The following is a 15,393-nucleotide window of genomic DNA, read 5'->3' as shown; positions in this document are numbered from 1 at the left end:
TGATACTCCATTCAGATTCTTAGCAGAGCCTGATAAAGTGGCTCTGACTACTTTTTGTCTTTCTACAATCTTTGGTAACTTTTTGAGAGGAAGAAGACTCCCCTCAGGGGGTTGGAACAGTGTAAGTAGTAAAAGCTGCTAGTCTGTGTTTGGGACACTGGAGTTTGCTAGTTACTAGCAGCAGTAGAAGCAGCCATCTACCATTTTCTGATGTCCCCAGCAGCCTGTCTTCCATGTGTTCAACCAGCATCTGAACTCATTTTTGATATGCTAGCTGAATTCCTGCCATAGAGAAGGAGGAGTCCAGGTGATCTCAGTTCTGACTTTGTTGTTCCTGTTGAGAAAAACAGGATTGGGTGGATTGTGGACAGTAAGTGCTGCTGGGGAAATGCATACTGACATTTCCCTGTCACTTAGCTGTGCATTTGCTGCCATTTGACCATGAGCAGGTACATGATAGCCTTCAGCTTAAGTACGGTGTCATTGCTTGAATGCCTGTATTCTCTCCAGGGAAAAGATAGCAATGGAGTTCTTTAATGACTTGTACTGGGCTTGCACCTTGCCAGCTGGACCTTACTTATGTAAATAACATCTCTAGTGTAGAAGAGGAAGGGCAAATTCCCTAAGATTAAGCTGGAAGTTAATTGAACACTTGAATCAAATGCTCCTTTTCCTGCCCAGTTCTGACACAGCAGAGTTGAGATGAAGAAAATCGTGTCAGTTCTACCACCATTCTCTATTAAAAAAAAAGTGTAGTTGTCTGTGCCCTTGAGAAAAAATGACTTGTAAAGTATCAGGCTCAGTTTAACATGGAGAACTTTTTTTGTGATCATAGATTGGAAATAATTTTAAATGTAACAAGTTCTAGGAAAGAAGGGTAAAACTCTGCTGTAACTGAAATAGACTCCTTCTGTGTCTTCCTACAAGTGTTCTTACAGCAGGAAAATCGAATGCTTACATATCCTTTTCCAGATGCTTTATAACTTTTTAATCTCATGGCTACCTTAACACTTGCACTTAAAATTCTTCTGTGCTATCAGGAGCATTTGGAAACTGTCCTCGACTCTTCTGGAGTGTCCGCAGAAAATGGCAAAACTAGTCGGTTCCCAAAACCGGAGCTGGAAATCCCACTGACACCTCTGCAACCTGATAAGATGGAGATAAAGCAGCACGGCAGCATGATACCTTTAGGAGTGAAAATGCCTAAGGCAAAAAAGAAAAGAAGTGATGACATGGATGAGGTATGACCTAGACCCAACAGAAAATAAAATATCTGATGCCTTTTTACCATTCTCATTTAAGCATTAAAAAAATGCTATTTCTACCTCAGTAAAGTAGTTGAAGAATTTAATCAATGAACTGCTTTAATGAACAAAACTAATAGCCAAGCTCAGTGATAATGGTTTAAGAGAAGGGAATTTCTCTTAACTCCATTGTGTATTTTCTTTGAAACCTGTAGACATAAATCAGCTTTTTAGACATTGTGAGATGACTAATACTGATATCTTAATGTCCTGTTTTTATAATTGAATGCTTATTTATTATTTGATTTACAGTGGAATAGTTACCACTAGCAGATACTTCCCTACTATTAGCAAAAGTTTTTAAAGTGTTCACTTTTGTGACATCAATTGTTCTTTCCAAAAGAATCATGGCTGAAACTTGTCTTATTTTCCCAGGATTTTGTGAAAAATGAGAACACGAAAAATACAAAATCTGTCATGGCTTTTAATTCACCCTCTGCAAGTGACGAGAAAATGGTTGTTTTTTGTTCTAGTTTTGAAGCTAGCTTGGGACTTCCTGTAATTGTGTGGTCACACGAAAGAAGCAGTGTCTTATCCTTATGTGTATACCTGAATGGGAATCTTACATGCTTATGAGCTCTTCCTATTAAATTCCATAAGCTAACCAAAGGGCAAGTCAGTCTGTCCCCAGAGCGTGTAATGGCTGTACTGTGTAATGATTTGGAGGGAAGGATATTGCACACTGAATAGTTGGGAAGAGAAGCTTTAGTGTATTATCGTGTGCTTTTGTAAGTGAAGCCCTTGTATTAAACTAAGGTTCATATCATTAATATGCATGGCAGTTATTAAAAACAGATGTTCACATGTGATAGCAGTATCCTTGGCATGGTCAGAGTATGAGTAGTAGATTTTTCCCATCTGTTGTCTTCTGTTTTGTATGTTTGTTTATTTTATGTAATTAGAACAGCTTATGTAAGAAACAACTCCACAGCTTGGGAGCTACTTTTAAAGAAACTACTGCCTTATTAAGAAACTTTAAGAAACGTATGCCTTGAAATAGCTGAGATTTTGACAACTCCCTAAAGGGTATAAAATTGTCTGCATTACTTGCCGTTGTGGTATCATCAGCATAATGAACAGAGGTGTCAGTAGTAAAGCTCAAAATGTCAACTTAAAATAACGTTGAACTAAAATGAAGTTTAAACAATGCTCTTGTTTCACATGTTCACATCTCTGTTGAACAGAAATCCGGAAAAGACTACTTCCTGAGAAAGCGAGTACATGCTTCAAGACTGACTAAAAAGAAGGATGAAACACTGCAAAAAGTTGGAGATTTTATTCAAAGCTCTCCTTCTATTATACACTCTAAAGGTTGGTGTAGAATAAGTTTTATTCCATGTTTTCTAGACATTGTAGAATGGCTTGTTTCTGCTGTAGGCTATTAATGTATGTGTTCTTAGACTTGTCTGCCATGTTAAGTTGTCCTTTGATTTATGAAGTAAATGCATTTATTCGTCTCTTCAGAGATTCATTATTACATTTGTGAAAACCTACAAGTATACAGAGAAAGTTGGTTCTGTCTTGTGCTTCTGTCAGCACGAAAGTTAGGCCTGTTGTTTAACTCCTGCTGAAGTTTCTGACTTCCAGCGACTTCTGAGCCATGATTGTCTTTCATACTCCATTTTAATGCGTGCTTTAATCTGCCGTACCTGAAGCTATAAACAGTTTCAGCTATAGAAGCAATAAAGAACCTCGATGAACAAATACAATTTCTGAGTATTTTCACTTAAATTTTACGTGTCATTTATAAACCAAGTTTGTTACGAAGCTTTTTTTGCATTCAGCGATTTAAAGACTCACAAAACCAGTTAGTTGATTGGTTTATGTATCAAAACAAATTTCTTCTAGCCAAGAAGCTGATGTCAGCAGTAAGTTCTCCTAAATCAAATGAACCTGAAAGTCTCGAAGAAGGAGAGACCAAGCCAAAACGATGCAAAAGGAAGCTGTATTCCACTGTCGTTTCTGGCCCTCTAGATATACCTGCTTCTTCGGTAAGCGATTATACTGTAGTCTTGGCTTAAAATAAACTACTAAGGAGTCCAAACAGACTGGAGGTTTCATCTATTTGCAGGAGGAGGTTGAAAGTACTGAGGTATTTCTTTATTCTACCAAGTCATTCTTGTTGGTCTTCCTGCTGTTCTGTTTTAGTTTGTCCTCAAAGATCTCTGTGTTTGGCTGGCTTACAGTTTACTAAGTAGGTGATGTAGCAATCACGGAGATGTCTTCTAATTTGGAATCATAGATAATTTCAGTGTGTCGGAGTGGGATTATTCTACTACACGCTTTTCTAGAGCACAACATAGACAGCTTTTTAGGTATGCTTAAACTATGATCTCCTGTCTAAGCCAACTTGCAAAGGATCTGATGTGCCAGTTTCATGACTCTGTCGGCAGCTATTGTGCTAAGAACATTCTTGCTCTGTTGGAACTGCATCTTTTAATTATATTAGAGTCCTTTTTCTGTTCAGCAAAGTGATCATTTGCCCATACTGTAATATCCCTCTGAATTTTTTGATGATTTGACGAATGATAGGGGCAGAAACCAAAATGTTATTTTTTTTGTTAGAGGATGAAGAAGATGAGACAATTTCTTTTCTCACTGTAGTTCTGAGAACATGGAACTGAACCGAGAACTGAAATTCTGGGCAAGTCATAGCTACAGGGATTGAGGCTAAAAATGTTTTCTGAACGCTTCATGTTTCACAAAACAAGTATTATAATACTCTTTTGAAAACAAGTATTTCAAAATGAAAGCTGCCTTCAGGCTTTCCTCAGATGTGTGTGCTTTTTTAAGATAAACAGGATTTTGTACATTCTCCATATTTGTTCCTTGTGATTAAGCTGCATTAAAATGATCTCGGTATCCCATTAGTTTTCTGAATAAAATATAATAAGCAAATTCCATTCTGAAATCCATTTAGGGGAAGAAATATGTTTGCGTGGGTCAAGAAGAGCTTATCAGTCTTGTGTGAAAAGATGAGTAACTTTTGAAATGTTTTCTTCAGGAATCTGAGGAACAAAAGAAGGAAAGTGATCATCTGATCATCAAGTGACGGATGAGATCCAGAACAGCTAAAAAACCTTGAAGAAGCGTGTTTGTTCCCCTTTCTCAGGACATACTTTTATCGTATTATTAAAACTGGTTGTTAATAAACAGTAACAGTTACTCCGTTGTGTTCTTAAATTTGTATATAGGTGTACAGTGTCTCTCTGACAGTTTCAAACTGACTCCACTGAGGCTGAAATAAATACAAGCTTTCTTAAACTGGGTTTGGATTTTATTGTGGTTAAGGGTTTATTTATTTTTGTCTTGCCTCCCCTGTATAGGAACAGTATCTCTAGGACTGATTGCTATTTACCCATTGTGCAGTAATAACTGTACTTGTTCAGGATGGCCTGGCTTGCTTTTTTCACGTGACTGGTGTACTTAGCAGAACTCTGGCAGAGAGAAGAGCATGAATACACATTAATATTTATGTATACTTAATTTTTGGGCCTTTTTAAAGAATTTTCTTTGGAGAGAAGATGGTGCCAATTCCTCAGTGTGGAAGAAAGGTGCTTTCCCTCACTTGTGCAAGTTCAGCTTTAAATTAATAAACTTAGAAAAATAAACCCAATACATTTGGGGGGAATTCTAATATCCCAAATACTGTTCTCCCCCTCAGTGAGCTTCGAACCTTTAGATGCTGTTGGATGAATTAGCTGAAAGGTTCTCAGCTGGCAGTATGTCCTTGTGTTGTCTCCAAGTCCAATAGTTCCTATAGATTCAATTGCTCAGGAGGTAAAAACATGGATGAAAGCCGACTTGGGTGAATATTTGAGAGTTTGATGGGAGTGAATTGCCTTAAAAGCAGCTGGTGATAGAACAATATACTGATTGTATTTAAAAAAACCCACAATCGTACTATTTGTTCTGTGCCGATAAGCTTTCTCCTTGCTTGTAGGCTTGTGAGATCCAGGTTTGCAGAAAACAATCTGTGAAAAATCATGGGAATCATGTGGTTTTATGCTCAGCAATCTCATTAAAAACTTGAACTGACTTTTAGAAGCTTTTCTCCATGGTGTTATCTGGACAAATCTGCATGTGGATGTCAACATGGAGGCTTTTATTGACCTGGAGTAGAAAACAGCATTCGTACCTACCAGGTGAGATGGGCAGCTACTGCACAGGTACACAGAAGAAACTGATGGAAGCATAAGTACTTGAAATCACCCTCCCTCCTATTTATTGACCTATGTATGTGAATGCCGTGCATGAATGCCTCATAGCCAGATGTCAAAATGGAACAATGCTGCCTGAAGTGGTTGGTGACAATATGGAAGACGGTTCTGATTAGCTGCAGTTTGCAAATTACTTGCAAATATTTCATATCCAGAAGACTGCAATTTATCAGCCATGCGATATTGGAGGCAAAGTCATTGCAGGGGATGGGAGTGATCTACTTGTTCCAGAAGCTGTTAACAGAGCTCTCGTTGCTACTGGGTACATCATGATATACACTTAATTACACTACTTTTCAAATGGTATTTTTATTATGAGAACAGCCTCATTGCTGCCTGCTGCTGCATGGGAAAAGTAGTTGCACACTTGGTATAATTATATGTGGTTCTCTGCTGCAAAACTGACCTTTTACAAAATGTCACATGTGGTGTTTGGTGAGTCTCAGGCTTGCCTAATTTCTGTGCATTTTCGTAAGGCACAGCAAGTGCAGAAAACAGGTTGCTTTGTTTAGGGAAAAGAAAAACCAACCACAAATGTTTAGCTGACTTGCGGAATCAAACTCTATAATCCAGAGATGGGTTGTAAAGCAGGTATGTTTATTCCAGCATTGCGCAGCGCCGGGTGCAAGGGGGATAGCTCCTCCAAACCTGCACACCGACTTGTAAAGCCGTGATACAGAAAGCAGGCAGAAGAAACATCCTTCAAATCCAGAAGGTAAACTCCACCTATTCATTCCTTAACTGGGTTAATAAAGTGCATGGATTTGCCACCACTGAGTGTATGCATTCAACAATTCTATTACTTGCCTTCAAGTGTTGTACCAAACTACAGCACTTGCTATCAAAAATTTTTGCAAAATTGGAGTCCAAACTCCAGAAAGTCTTCTATCCTTCTACAGTTATGTATCCTTATAGGGTACCACTTTACCCTGACTGGGCAATCTCTTGCTTTTAACTTCTATTCAGGGCTTCATGTTTGGCCCTGATGCCCACACCCCTAAGTGCATCATGTTTGATATTGCTGTGACTCCTGGGGTACAACATTGTTTTTCCCCATTTGTGCTAATGTCAGACTTACAGTTTTTAAACAGTCAATATTGTTGGACCCTTGGCTCCAGTTTTATTAAATTTCTTGCCAGAGCAACCTGGCAGGTACAAGAATTTCTGTATTCCTACTTAGTTTATATTTAATTAATCCAAAAAAAACCGTAAACCTTTTCTTGTTGGGCAGTAGCTTCTATTACTGTTACAAAACCATCTATGAGTAGTAAGAAGCACCCATATCCACCAGAAAATAAATCTCTTTATCCTGCTTCCCTAGATGCAATTTCCCGTTGCAGTTTGCACACTGCTTTCCTTTCAGTGGGGCGGAGCCCTCCCTGGGCACTTCAAGCCCCCACTCCCCCCCACCTCTCCCTGAGGGGATCTCTGGGTCCTACGGCCCTATTCTGGCACCACAACAGTAACAGCTGTTATTATCACCAATTCCCTTACTATCTGTTTGTCAATCAGTTTTGTTTTGTTTTCATATCATTCACCTCTTTTCAGTCCTGACATCCCTGTTATACCTTGCCAGTCCTTACTCCTCCAGCCTGTGTCTGTCCCAAACTTTCTCACTTTCCAAACTCTCATCATTACAAAAACTACTAACATCCTATTTCAGTTTCACCTCCTTCTCTCCAGGTGTCCAGTGCTAACACTGGGATTTCAGGTTTCCTACATCTCTGCACATGAAGGCTATTCTCACTTCCATTGCCCCCTCCTCCCCACCTCCCCCCTTTGCTGCTTACAGCAACAGTCTCTGTACCCGGCTCTCTCTCACTCCAAGAGTTCTTGCAAGGGGGGGGGGGGGAAACAATACAGGGGGTTGCTCTCATACCAGCACACATAAACTCACTTTCTCTTTAACCCTTTTTCCTTTGTACACAATTTCACTATTTGTACCTTCAGTTACACTTTGACACACCCTTAATTATACTTTCTGTTTACCAATAGCAATTACACTTTCTTATACCATCAAAGCAGTTTGTCCCATTCCCTTCAAAACCCACAGATCAAACAGTACAATTTTTCAGTTTCCACAAACACCCTTAATACCATATAACTTTCCCTTAGCAATCCATATCATTCAGTTCCTTGGGCTGTTCCACCCTTATCTTTATGGCCTTATTTCATGTTTTTCTTGATTCCCAATTTCATCTTTATCCCCTAGTTTTAATACAGTATTCTCAAAAAGTGGTACTGTCATCCCAGTTCTCTCTACCCCTGTTATCTTTAAGGCCTCATTTGTTAATTTGAGTCCTGACACCTTACGGGCCAGTGATGAACGAGCTGTCCCAGTATCAACTAAAACCACAACTTCTTCCCCCTCAGGTCCCACTTTTATATTTACCAGGGGGTCCTGATGGGACCAAAGTTTTGAAAGCCCCAGAAATTGATCTAATTGTTCTGCTACTCTTATAGAATCTTCAATTAAATATTTCATTTCCTTCTTAAAATTTCTAATTTCTCCACTAGTGAGTGGGGAGTTTACATAGCATATTTGTCCTTGTCCCAATGGGACCTCCCATAAGGGGTACACTGAGGTGCTGGTACAGCTAGTGTCTGGGAAAGGAGAAATTTTTATGTCCCTTTTACATTGTTTTAATTCTCTCCTGAGCCCAGCATGCCCCTCTTTTCTGTGAAATGTCCCTGTGTGCTTTACCATTTCCTCTTACTGGGGCAGTGCCTGTCTCCCTTTGTGCTACATTGGGGTTATATGGGGGGGAGATTCTCAGGAGGGTCCCATTGATTAGTTCCTTTTTCTAATTCCTCTCCTTCCTGGTCCGGGCCTTTTTCTTTTTACTAATAACAGGCTGATTTCTTGTATCCAACAGGCAGCATATTCTGATTCCTCCTTTGAAAAGGGGTTTTGTTCTTTACATATAAATTCGAGATCTGACAAACCCAACCTTCATCAGATCCATATTTTGGCCAAATATTGATTTTCCCTGTAGTGGATCTCTAGGCCATATCTAACACAATATTTAAACATCTTTTCTCTATCCTTTTTCCTGGTTTTGGGATCATTTTAACCCGTCCTCCAACTTATATACTAACCACCAATGATTACATTATTAGATGAGGGTGTTCTTGCTTAGAGTCCCTCCCGGTTCCCCAGCAATATCCCTCTGATATGCCAATGTACATCCTAAGAGATTTTCTTAGGTATCTCTTTCCCTTATGTTCCTACACACACGAGGAGGGGGAGCAAATGTTCAAAAACAAATTTTGTAAAGTTAACATGTTAAAGCGGAGGTAACACAACCCTATTGTTTCTCTAATCTGGATCATTATCACATTTAAACCGCTGTATTTTCTACAACAAAAGCAACAGGGTCTCGGTACTAATTGTGGTTTGCCTTTTGTGGGCTTTTACCCCGCAGGGTCATCTGCTTCTGTCTTTAGTGAAAGGACTCTCCCTCAGCAATCCCAGACCCTGGAGGTTGATGAGAGAGTCCGGGGAATGGGAGATTTCCCTTTAGTCGGGGAAGAGGTGGTCTGTGAGTGCCTAGGAAACATTAAGGTCCATAAATCCATGGGACCTGATGGGGTGCATCCGCGGGTGCTGAGAGAGCTGGCGGAGGTCGTTGCTGAGCCGCTCTCTGTAATCTATCAGAGGTCTTGGAGAACTGGGGAGGTGCCTGAAGACTGGAGGACGGCCAGTGTCAGTCCAGTCTTCAAAAAGGGCAAGAAGGAAGACCCGGGTAATTATAGGCCGGTCAGCCTCACCTCTGTCCCAGGGAAGGTGATGGAACAGCTTGTTCTGGATGCCATCTCCAGACAACTGGGTGATAAGGAGGTTATCAGCAGTCCTCAGCATGGGTTCACCAAGGGGAGGTCATGCTCGACCAACCTGTAGGCCTTTTATGAAGATGTCACTAGCTGGGTGGACAGGGGGCGGGGCGGTAGATGTAGTCTACCTTGATTTCAGTAAGGCTTTTGATACTGTCCCCCATGACATCCTTATAACAAAGCTGAGGAAGTATGGGATAGATGAGTGGACGGTGAAGTGGGTCGAGAATTGGCTGACTGGCAGAGTGCAGAGGGTTGTCGTTGGCGGTGCGGTGTCTGGCTGGAGGCCTGTAACTAGCGGCGTCCCCCAGGGGTCTGTGCTGGGTCCGGTCTTGTTCAACATCTTCATCAACGACCTTGATGAGGGGATAGTGACCACCCTCAGCAAGTTTGCTGATGACACGAAGTTGGGAGGATTGGCTGATACACCTGAAGGCTGTGATGCCATTCAGCGAGACCTGGACAGGCTGGAGAGCTGGGCAGTAAGAAACCGGATGAGGTTTAACAAAAGCAAGTGTAGAGTCTTGCACCTAGGGAGAAATAATTGCATGCACCAGTACAGGCTGGGGGAAGACCTGCTGGAGAGGAGCTCTGCAGAGAGGGACCTGAGCGTCCTGGTGGACGACAGATTGACCATGAGCCAGCAGTGTGCCCTTGTAGCCAAAAAAGCCAATGGCATCCTGGGGTGCATTAAAAAGAGTGTGTCCAGCAGGTCAAAGGAGGTGATCCTCCCCCTCTACTCTGCCCTGGTGAGGCCTCATCTGGAATATTGTGTCCAGTTCTGGGCTCCCCAGTACAAAAAAGACAGGGATCTCTTGGAAAGAGTCCGGCGGAGGGCCACTAAGATGGTGAAGGGCCTGGAGCATCTCCCCTATGAGGAGAGACTTAGGGAACTGGGTCTGTTTAGCCTTGAAAAAAGAAGGCTGAGAGGGGACTTGATCCAGGTCTATAAATATTTGAGGTGTGGGTGCCATAGTGGTGAGGCTGGTCTCTTTTCAGTAGTGCGTGGGGATAGGACTAGGGGTAATGGGATGAAAGTACAGCATAGGAAGTTCCACACGAATGTGTACAAGAACTTCTTTACAGTGAGGGTGACGGAGCACTGGAACAGGCTGCCCAGGGAGGTGGTGGAGTCTCCTTCTCTGGAGATATTTAAGACCCGCCTGGATGCCGAGCTGTGCAACGTGGTGTAGGGAGCCTGCTTTGGCAGGGGGGTTGGACTCGATGATCTCTAGAGGTCCCTTCCAACCCCTACAATTCTGTGATTCTGTGATTCTGTGATTCTGTGATTCTGTGAAGTCACCTCACCACCCAGGCAGGACCGCTGAAATCAGTGGGGTGCACCTCTCCTGTCCAGGAACCCGAAAGAGGTGATAATAATCCCAGGCCAGCAATTGTAGTATTGATATGATGATTTTATTCAAAGTCTTTGTTAAACAAAGAGGGAAGGAAGGGAGGGGTGCGCTGGGGGGGGGAATGGGAGGGGTGGAGGAGGGTTGATGTCAGACTGTGAAATCAATTTTTTTAATCTTAATTCTGCTCCAGAAACAACATCTGATTCCCATGCTCTCTGCTTGGTATTTTGTCTTTTGATGCAAACACGTAAGCCCCATTGGTGCCTGGTTCAGCAGTTCAGCTTCCTTTGCGCCCTTTGCCTGGTTGTAGGGAAGGTGGCAGGCTCTGATTCAATGAGGGTGTTGTATGGACACAGTATTTATCGCCATGTATCCAAAGGTGCAACAGTTTCTGGAAACCCAGGTGGGATCCTATAGGTGATGGTTCTCTCGCCACCAAGCATCCAGTTGCCAGCAGTGGGTGAGTTCACTGGGACTTTGGGGATGGGAGGTGCCAACTAGCAAGCCTTCAATATCTGCTACTAAAATCAGACTTGGAAGCACGTTACACGTGGGAAATACACTTGGTGCAGGAAAGGGGATTTCCTTAGCCATCAAAAAATGATGAAACTGCAGATCTATCAACAAAAATGTAAGCACGTGACACTTGACTTGGCGGGTCTGTGGGAAGGTCAGCTTCTCCGTGTTTGTATTTCAGCCATCATCCTCCACACTGGAGAGGATTTATCCGCTTGGCTTGCTTAATTGCAGCACGTTTCACACGCGTGGATAACCTGTGCATATTGCGTCACTACCTCTGTGGCCTGAGGTGGTGCACCAGGCTGGAAATAATGCCTTCTTGGGGTTGTTGAAGCTCTGCAAAAGTTTGCCAAGCAAAGTTGTGGATGCTCCATCCCTGGAGGTGTTCAAGGCCAGGCTGGATGGAGCTCTGGGCAGCAAGACTCTGTGGGTGGCATCTCTGCCCGAGGCAGTGGGGCTGGGGTTCTGAGTTCTTCACTGTCCCTTGCAAGCCAAGCCATTCTATGATTCTGCATTTCTATGATGTAAGCACCAGCCCCACACAGCCCTGGTGCAGTGCATCACAAGAGCAGCAGCCTGCGGGGAGCCGCCACCCGGAATCACAGAGATGTGAGGTCACAATGCCCCATCCTATGACTGTGCTGAGCTCCGTCATGAGCTCACAAGGCCTGGCCGCAGGCTTGGCTCAGTGCGACACTCACTGTGGCTGCAGCGGTGGTGTTGGAAGTGTGGTGCAAGTGTGGGGGCGGCCATGGACCCTGCCCGCCTTGTCCTCTTCCTCCTATTGGTGGCCATGAGTTTTCAGGAGAGCTGTGCTGCTCCGTGGCGAGCACGGGGAGCAGGTGAGTGGGTAGAGATGGGACCCAAACTGAGCAGCGCTGGGAGCAAGAAGTCAGGCTGTGTCCCCACGGCCCTGTAGTACACTTGCCTGGGGCCTGCCTTCCATGGGGGTGTTGCTGGGTAAGGGGGTGATGGGCATCTTCTTCCACGTAATCTGTGAGAGATGTGGCACGTGGCCCGGAGAGAGCACTGCATACGCTGCCAGGTGCCAGCCTACGGGTCATCCCGTCCACCCTGCAACTTTGGAAATCATGACCTGAGTTATTCTCCACATCCAGTTACTGAGGGAGAAGGAGATCACACCATATAGTGCATATAAGTGGGAACTTCTCTCATCTGTTCTTGATTCTAGATGATGAGCTTCGTGCTCCCTTTCCGGATGCTCCTTTGGATCCGGACTTCATGCCTGTGCCTGGGGGACAACCCAGGGGTAAGTTGTGAGTGTCTGTTTCCTTGGAGGCTGAAACGTTCATGCTCTCATGGTTTACCTGGGTGCAATTTTACTGGAGATCCTCTCCAGGTCTTCCAAGCCTGTTTGTGCCCGGAAGGGTTTGCACAGATGAGCCATGAGTATTTTTTCTCTCGGAGAGCTGCCACGTTTCAATGGGAAGGTTACCGCTGCCCCTCTGCAGCTGAGGGAGCCCAGACCTTTGTATTTGGGCTGTGGCATTCCCCAACCACCGCCAGACCCTACAGGTCACTCAGGGAAAAGGAGGCCCCCACATGTGCCGGAAGCTCTCCTCACCTGTGTCTGATCACACTTGTGTCTGCAGGCCCTGTCCCCTGTATGCTCTGCTACTCAGTTGATGCTGTAGTGTGTGACTAAAACTTTTCATGGGTCTTTGGTTGCAGAAGTGCCCCCAGTGTGGGCCTTGCCCGGTCATCGGTTTCCTCCTGTGCTGGAGCCCAGCTGGAATCCCAGCAGTGAGTACTCTGTCTTCACTGACTTGGCTGACTCGCCGCTGATCTTCAGATCTTCATGCACATGATATTTAACTTCATACATTCTGTTAAGGTCCGGAAAGAGAAGAGGATGAATCCAATCGAGGAAAATACTCTCAGGGCTCATCCCGTCTCCTGAAGCGACTGCTGAAGGAAATGGAGAAGGCAGAGCGTGGTGGGTATACTTCAGTCTGTTCACTGTGGGACCTGGGAAGCTGAGGTGTGATATAGAGGTGTGGGCAGGCTGTAGCCTGCACAGCAGGAAGGGATGGGTCAGAGCCGTGCTGCAGCCGTGTTCCATGTATCACCTTGCAGGTGCTGTCAAGCACCAGAGCTGGTCTGCTGCCAGATGGTCTGCATCCAGCCAAGACCCAGAGGCAGCTGCTCCCCCAGCACAACCATTACTTGTCAGAGCTGCTTTGTGCAGTCATTGGCACCCAGATGGCAGCAAGTGGCAAAGTGGCAAGCGCTGTGCTTCTGTTCATCCAAAGCCCTCCGTGCAGCTGAGCAAGTTCAAGGCAGGAGGAGCGTCCTAAGCAGGGTTGGCTGCCTTTGCTAATGCTGGAAATGAGGTGGAGATGCTAATTCTGAAGGCTTGGACTGTGTGTTAGATCTTGGATTTCAGCCTGCAACTACCTGGCTGTGACGGGCTGGTGACAGCACAGTATGTGAGGGCCTTGCACAGGAGCTGATTTCTCAAGAGGTGTGAGGGAGTCAGCATTGTCCAATAGCTGGGAGGGCCCAAATGCCCTTGGGTAACAGAGGGGCTCACAGTGTACTTGGGGGGGGGCCTGGACTTTACCTGAGCTCGGGATTGGAGAAGCTCAGTTTTCGATGAGGGCACGTGACATCCCAATCCTACTGCCCTGCTTTCTTTCTAAAGGAACGGACCAACAAAGTGAGAGGGATGCACTCCAGGAAGGCGGATATCCCACACTGCCGGTCCCGGATGTGCTGCAGGAAGGCGGATATCCCACACTGCCCGTCCCAGACAGAGGAATGCAGGCAGCACCAACCGGCATGCCAGGTAATTTCTGTCCTATGATCATACGGTGTCACGAACCAGAGTCACTGCGTGCCTGCAGGCTCTTGCTGCCAGCTCTTGCACACCAGGTCAGCAGCCAGACCTGAGCATGTGAGCATAGAGCACATGTAAAAGAAGCCAGGGGTGGCTCTCTGAAAATGGCTGGCCTTCGTGGGGTGTGGAGAGTTGTTCCAGCAATGTGCCAGGGAAGGTACTTGCAGACCTCTGTGACCCTGCTCAGTTCCCACCGCTCCCAGATCGCAGAGTTTGCCCTTTTGGAACGAAGCCACCTGAGGGTGATGAGCAGGGTCTTGTGTGGTAGGAGCCTGCAGGAGTGTTTCTCCCCTGGGATGGCTCTGGCTGTGCCCTGTGCTGGCTGAAGCCTGACCTTCAGCCTGGGGGGCGTCCCACAGGGGGAGCTCAGGACACACATGCCGGGAAAAGTGTGAGGGATTCTGCTCTGTAGCTCTCCCCACGGACCAAGCCCAGACCCCAGAGTACAGCCCCAGCTCTCGGCCCAGAGGAGGACACGGGTAGTGCCTGTGCAGCCTCTCCATACCCAACGAGAGGTGGAAGCAATCCTTCTTGTCCTCCGGTGCTTCGGCACCAGAGACGGAGGCACCCACTGACAAAATGATCTCTTGGGTCCATGAAGCACACTGAGAGATTATCTGTAGCACAGCTGAAGGTAACATGGGACATTGTCTCATTTCTTCCAGGGATGAACACAGGCAAAAGCACAGAGGCTGCTGCTCACAGATCTGTGCGGAAGCGCCGCATTCCGATGACGGTCTCAGTGATGCTGCTGCCTGCGCTGGTGCTGGCTGTTGGTACTGTGATATGGGTGCTCAAAAACTACCTGTGAGTTGGCCTTTCCCCAGAACACCTTATTGCTGCATTTGGCAATGAAGCATTTGTGGTGCCAGGATCCTGGACGGCCAAATCAGCCGCTGGCAGTACACTGCCAGGACTTAGGTTGCAAAGTCTTTCAAGTTTCCCCTTATTTCCTGTCAGTGAGTAGTGCTTTCTGAAACTCATTCTCACAGAGCACGCAAGAGGGAAAAGAGAACAGCAGAAGCAGCAGATGGAGCTGGGGAAGGCAACGAGACAGACTCTGACCCAGTCAAACAAGAATCTCCGTAATAGCTCCAGTCCGTTCCATTCTGCCATTGAAGAGGCCCGAAGTCTTCAAGGTCATCTGGAAAACCAGGAGCTTGAACTCAAAGTCATGAAAGAGATCCTTGGGAACAGTCCTGAGTGCTGCCTTCTGTCAGAGGATGGCCCTGAATGTGAGAGCAGAGCTTTTGTCCTTCATCCTGCATACTCCAGGACAGGTATCACCAGCAGTTTGAAGA

The 15,393-nt window shown here is 45.2% G+C and overlaps 1 long non-coding RNA gene across 1 annotated transcript; it reads left to right on the top strand.

The window, feature by feature from the left end:
* The first annotated feature begins 3,137 nt into the window (after positions 1-3,137).
* LOC146759297 (uncharacterized) lies at positions 3,138-4,568 on the top strand. The gene is made up of 2 exons (XR_014932255.1): positions 3,138-3,295; positions 4,309-4,568. It is a non-coding gene; the product is annotated as an uncharacterized LOC146759297 (long non-coding RNA).
* Positions 4,569-15,393: the final 10,825 nt, after the last annotated feature.

This window comes from Coturnix japonica, chromosome 10 (genome assembly GCF_054131305.1).
Source record: "Coturnix japonica strain WE chromosome 10, WE-NBRP24, whole genome shotgun sequence".
Classification (NCBI taxonomy): domain Eukaryota; kingdom Metazoa; phylum Chordata; class Aves; order Galliformes; family Phasianidae; genus Coturnix; species Coturnix japonica.
The sequence above is the reverse complement of the archived record's forward strand: the minus strand, read 5'-3'. Positions and strand labels throughout refer to the sequence as shown.